We start from the raw sequence: 6375 nt of genomic DNA, 5'->3' as shown, positions 1-6375 counted from the left end.
TCATTTCCTGTGTGCTCAGCCGGCTGGGCTGGCCCCAGACACCAGCCAGGAGGGGGTGGGGCAGGAGCAGCCACCTTTCAATTTTCTTTTTCTTTTCTTTTTTACTTTGCAGGCCTGGGGATAGAGCCGAGGGCCTCACACCAGCGAGGCCGCACCCCCAGCAAGGGCAGTTTGGTTTTTCTCTGTAAATAATGAGCATCTCAACAAACAAACAATTTTATCTTCATCAAGCCCCAGGGCTGAGCACACACAAATTGGCCCCTGGGGAAGTTTTCACCCTGTGGAAGGGAAGGAAAAAATACACAGCCACTCAGCAAGGAACCTGAGGAACCAGAAGGGCCCAGTGGAAGAAAGCAGGCCCCCCCTGCTTTCCTTATCTGAGGATCAGAGACTGGGCTGGAGGTAAACTCCACTGGCCACTTTATTGCCCGAACTCCACCTGCACTCCCCGGGAACTCTCCCAGCCCTCAACGGGGCTCTGTGAGAACTCAACGGGGAACTCCGTGAGAACTCAAAAGTAGTGGGCGCCCGATGCAGCAGGAACCACTCTATTGCGGGACATCAGGGGTCTATATACAACTGAATACACAGCCTGTTTCAATCCAGCATCATCCAGTCACAGCAATTATACACAGCTTAACTTAATTATCATCATCTTAATGGCTCGCTGGGGTCACCTCTAAACCACTCCTTTTGGCAAAATGCCAGGCTGACTGGCTGTGGCTCTCAACAACTGATGGGCACGGTGGTGCATGCCTGTAATCCCAAGAGCTCAGGAGGCTGAGGCAGGAGGATCAGGAGTTCAAAGCCAGCCTCTGCAACTTAGTGAGGCCCTGTCTCTAAATAAAAAGGTGTAGAGCTCAGTGGTAAAGCACCCCTGGGTTCAATTTGCAGTAACAACAAAAGTCTTCGGGTATAAGATTTGTCTGGTCTTGCTGAGGGCCATTGCCAAGTAGGACATTGCATGAGAGGTGACCTTGCTCAAGGACCAGGGCGGATCCGGGTAGAGGGCGGATCAGGTTTTAGGGAGTATCCCGCTCCTTGAGTTTACGGAGGTTCCAGGTTTAAGGTGTACCCTGCCAGGGGAATAGGGCGTATCCTGCTGATTAGAGCCCGGTGGAGTATGTGAATTTTGCGGCAGAGCGTGAATTTTGCGGCAGAGCGTGAATTTCCCCAGAACGCCGGTGTGAGTTCGGGAATAAAGAATTGCTGTTTGAATCTACAAGGCTGTGAGTGGCTCGTGATTTTGTGCCCAGCCAGACTGTGGCATGGTCTGTCAGTCACTAATCAGAAGCCCCCAAGGGAGATGTTGAGATATTAGGGCCCTCCTGAGGACCCAGAACTCTTCTGAGAGCACTTCTCAGGCTGGCTTTGTAAACAGAGGGGACACAGCAGCCAATTCCCCTGCATGGCTCCCCGGTGCTCCAAGGACCGCAAACTATTGCTAAGGTTCCTGGTCTACTCTGGTCCCTGAGGGAGGTCCTGGACTCCGTGGACTTTTTTTATTTTCCCCCAGGACTGGGATAGAACCCAGGAGTGCCTTACCCCTGAGATACATCCCCAGCCCTTTATTTTCTTCTGAGACAGGGTCTCACTAAATTGGTCAAGCTGGCCTGGCACTTGCGATCCTCCTGCCTCATCCTGCTGAGTCGCTGGGGTTGCAGGTGTGCGCCACCCCACACCTGGCTCATTTTTGGAGACAAGGTCTCTGGGCTTCCTGTCCTTCTGTTTCATTCTCCCAGGTAGACGGGATCACTGGCGTGAGCCTCTGTGCCCAGCCCCTTGCACTCCTGCCAAGCCCTGGGGAGAACTCCCCCAGCCAGGGGAAACTGAGGCGGAAGGCAGCCCGGGAAACTGGCACGGGGCCGGGGAGCCCTGAGGAGAACCTTGGCAAGTTTTCTACAGCAAAGGTGGATTCCACCTGGAGCTGGCGTCTGCCTGCCCCAGGGCAGTCCTTCTGCCCTCCCATGTGGGCTGCACAGCCTTCAGCCATACAGGGACAGGAGCCAGCCCCTGGAGGGAGGGTGCTGGTGTGGTGGCACTCTCTGTACCCACGGCTCCAAGGCCGAGGTAGGGAGATTGCCAGGTGGAAGCCAGCCTGGCAAGACCCTCCAGTCTCAAAATACGAGGGGAGGGCCGCTCAGTGGGGCGCTGGCCGGGCCTGCGCTCAGTGCGGGTGGGGGCTGCCCCTACCTCACAGCTAATCGCTTTCACAAACTGGACAGGAGCCCCGGAAGGAGAGAGCCTGTTAGCTTCGGTCACTCCCCGGGTGCCCCCTCCCCCAACACGACTGGGCCACCGAGATGCTCCCCGCGGGACACCTGGGGGGGGGAGGGTTAACAGGAAGCGCCTGGTGTCCTGCAGCCACAGAAGCTCCATTGTTCTCCGGCCGGTCCCTTCCCCCTCATCCAGGAAGACCCTCCGGGGAGCCCCTTCAAAGGGGCCAAGCACTGTCTCTAGGCTGCAGCCCAGCGGGCCCGGGGCAGAGACAGGAAAAGGAAACCGGCCGGTGCGGGCGGGCCGGTGGGGGTGGGGCGCAGCTGTCACTGCGGGGTCTCGGCGGATTTCCGAGGAAGGGGTGTTCCGCCTTGCACACCCCTGGGGGCGGGGCAGGCCTCCCTGCAGTCCCCATCTGGAAGCCAGAAGGCTTTGATCTCGGCTTTTAGGTACCGGCCGAGCTCCCGCCTCTCCGCTCCCCTTCTGCCAACGTCTCTGGGTCAGAAAGTTTCACGCTCGCACGCCCCTCCGCCTGATTTCGGCTCTCCCCGCCGCCCGGGTCAGCTGGTTCCGATTAGCCGACTCGGGTGGGGTGGGCTGGATCTGGGGGTGGGCTCAGCGAGGAGAACTGTTAGCAATTCCCCGGGAGCCTCCAGGGGCAAACAGGGCGAGGGTGAGCAGCTGGCGACCAGATGTGGATGGACAGGCAGAGGAGGAAATTAATTGGTGCCAGTCGGCTGGCGGGCGGGCTGGGCAGGCAGGACCCCTGGGGACTGGCCAGCCGTCGGGGTGGAGGAGGGGGGGATGGGTGGGGGATCGTCCCCGAGAGTCAACCACACGCTGGGGGACGGGGCTGGCCCGGAGGCTGGGGAAATAAAAAGGGCGGGGAGGGCCGTGGGCCTGGACCCTGGAGGACTTCCGCGGAGAGGAACCCCTCTCTGGACATGGGGGACCTCAGCTCCCCTCAACAGAGGTGGGTGGCGTCACCCCCTGGGCGGGGCCTCAGGAAACATACGGACGGTCCCGGGAAGAGCGCCCCTGGGAACCGGCGAGGTCGGGCCCCCCGACACATGTCGGGGCTCCGGCGGCTGCAGGCTGAAGTAGGTAGCGAGAGGCTCCAACTCCCGCGAGCCCCATTTCCACTGGGCCATCTGCGTGACCGAGCCGAGCCCGCTCCCGGCCCCCCGGCTCCGCCGCGCCCGCAAGCTCCGCCCTCGTATTCGTGGGACGCGCGGAGGGAGGGGGACACCAGGCTGCCGAGGGACCGAGCCGAGCCTGGAGGGTCTGGGCAGAATCCGGAAGGGACCGGTTTGCGGCGGGAAGGCGGGACCCAGGCGACCGCCCACGCTGAGAGTTCCTGGAAGTCGCCGGGGGCCGCGCGCAGGGGCGGGGCGCCGAGGAGAGCGCGAGACCCGGCGAGGGCACGCCCCGCCCCTGGCGTGAGGGACACGGTCGCCCCGCCCCGCACGCCGGCCACTCACCCACCCCCGCTTCCCGTCGCCGCTCAGATGTCCACGCCGAGATCAAGTTCCCACCCGGTCCTGCTCTGCTAGCCACCCGGCCGAGGCCCACTTTGTCCCCGCGCGGGGACGTGGAACAGGGTCCTGGAACTCGGTAAACCGGTCTGGGTACTTCTGTGCTGGTCCCGACCTGCGGCCAGGCCCTTTCCCAGTCCCCAAAAGACTGGCCCATGCTTTTTAAAATGATTCTTCTTTCAGTGCTGTGGGTGGACACCGAACCCTGGGCCAGCTCAGCCCGCGCTCCGGCCACTCAGGAATTCGGTTTCCCCATCTATATATTTATATTTTAAAATTGCACATTAGAAAGGTTGCAAATGTATCATTCATTCACAAGGTCACTTAAGCACCTGCTAGACTCAATCCCTGCCATCCTGGAGACCTCAGGCTAGGAAACCAAGAAACCATCTCTCTCTCTCTCACACACACACACACACACACACACACACACACACACACACACGGCCACGTGGTGCTGTGGCGCCATGCCTGTAATCCCAGCTGTTCAGGAGTCTGGAACATAAATTTGAGGCCAGCCTGGGTAATTCAGAGAGACCATGTCTCAAAGTTTTAAAAGGGCTGGGGATGTACTCGGTGGTAGAGCACTTGTCTAGCATGTGAGGAGGCCCTGGGTTCAATCCTCAGTGCAGGGGTGGGGGGATTTCTTTGTGTGTGTGTGTCTCCGGGGTGCTGCTGGGGATGGAACCCATGGCCTTGTGCCTGTGAGGTAAGCACTCTACCAACTGAACTATATCTCTAGACCCCAAATTTCTCAATTTGAGTGTCAATAAATACAGAGATCATGGACCAAGATGGCAAGGGTGGGGGTGCAGACAAACCCCAAGGTTTTTGCCCTTTGAGCTGAGCTGATTTAACATGGTGCACAGGGCTGGGGATGTGGCTCAAGCGGTAGCACACTTGCCTGGCATGTGTGTGGCCCGGGTTCAATCCTCAGCACCACATGCAAACAAAGATGTTGTGTCCGCCGAAAACTAAAAAATAAATAAATATTTTAAAAAGTTCTCTCTCTCTCTCTCTCTTTAAAAAAAAGATATATTTAACAAGGTGCACAGAGGTGGAAAAGAGACTGAGGAGGTCACAGCACATACAAAGCTCTTGTGGCTGGAATGATTGAGGAAGTATTGAAACATAACACAGGACAGTGTTACAAGGAGATGATTTCAGATTATTGCAGAAGTAAGCTGGGTCTAGATCAGGCTGGCTCTTACCTATAACGACCAAGGGTTTTTACTTGGTACCAGGATTGATCCCTGGGGCACTTAACCATTGAGGCAGGGTCTTGCAAAGTTGCCTATGGCCCCGCTAAATTGCTCAGGGCCTTGCTCAATTGTTGAGGCTGGCTTTGAACTTGTGATACTTCTGCCTCAGCCTCCCAAGTCACTGAGAATACAAGCATGTGCCACTTTGCCTGACACAATTATATAGTGTCTGTGTGTGTGTGTTGGGGATCGAACCCAGGGCCTCTGTGTGTGCTTTACCAACATAGCTATACCTCCCAGCCCCAGATTTCAATGCTTTTTAAATGACTAGGAATGAATCCCTCAGTCTCTTCCTGTTTCAGTATGCTGTCCATATCCTTGGCAATAATGTGTCTTTATCACTTGCTAATCTCTAACAAAAAAAGCTACCTGGAACTTCAGACTGGCTACTGTATCTGCAGGATTTTACAACAGTTTGTTTACATTGTAACTTAAAAAAATGCTACAATCTGAGCATGGAGTGTGATTAAAAATTAAATCAGAGATAAATGTTAAGTAAATAATAGTAGAGCTGTAAAGCAGATGAGAAAGATCCAGACCCTCAACCCCCGGAAGTTTGGGACTTTTTTTTTTTTTTTTGTACTGGGGGATTGAAACCAGGGGCATGGAATCACTGAACTTCATGCCCATACTTTTTATTTTTTATTATGAGACAAAAGTCTAAGTCGTCTAGGCTGGCCTTGAATTTGCAGTCCTCCTGCTTTGGCCTCACATGTGTGCCTGACTGGGAGATTGGGAGCCGCCAGGAAGCCACAGGTTGAGTAAATCAAGTACTTAGTGGGTGGGACATGGGGCTGGACCGTGGTGGGACTGGCTGAGTGGGGTATAGAACATACATGTGACGTGTACAGCATTTCAGAAGGCAAGCAGTGCTCTCAGGAGGGCTGAAGTGGGGTAAGTGAGCACAGCAGCAGAGTGTGTGTGTGTGTGTGGGGGGGGGGAGGTAGGTTAAAGAAAGCCTTCCCAAGGAGGCGACATTTCAATAGAAACTTGAAGAAAGTGAGAATAGGCTGGGCACAGTGGCATACACCTATAAACCCAGCTACCCTTACTCTATTCAGGAGGCTGAGGCAGGAGGAGAGCAAGTTCAAGGCCAGCCTGGGCAATTTAGCAAGACCCTGTCTCAAAGAAGGAGAAGAGAAAGAGTGAGGGTGCCCATGTGGGTGTCTGGGAGAAGAGCACTGCAAGCAGACAGGGACAGCAAGTGCAAAGTCCCTGGGGCTGGAACATACTCGGCCTATTCTCCAAGCAGAGAGAAAGCCCATATGGATGGGACAGGGGGGAACAAGAGTGGAACCAGACATTTGTCTCTTATACAGTGATGAGTGATGAACAGATTGGTGAAGAGGCAGGATGGAGGC

Source organism: Spermophilus citellus (genome assembly GCF_964194105.1).
Source record: "Spermophilus citellus genome assembly, chromosome: 3".
Taxonomy (NCBI): Eukaryota; Metazoa; Chordata; class Mammalia; order Rodentia; family Sciuridae; genus Spermophilus; species Spermophilus citellus.
Note: the sequence above shows the minus strand (reverse complement) of the source record.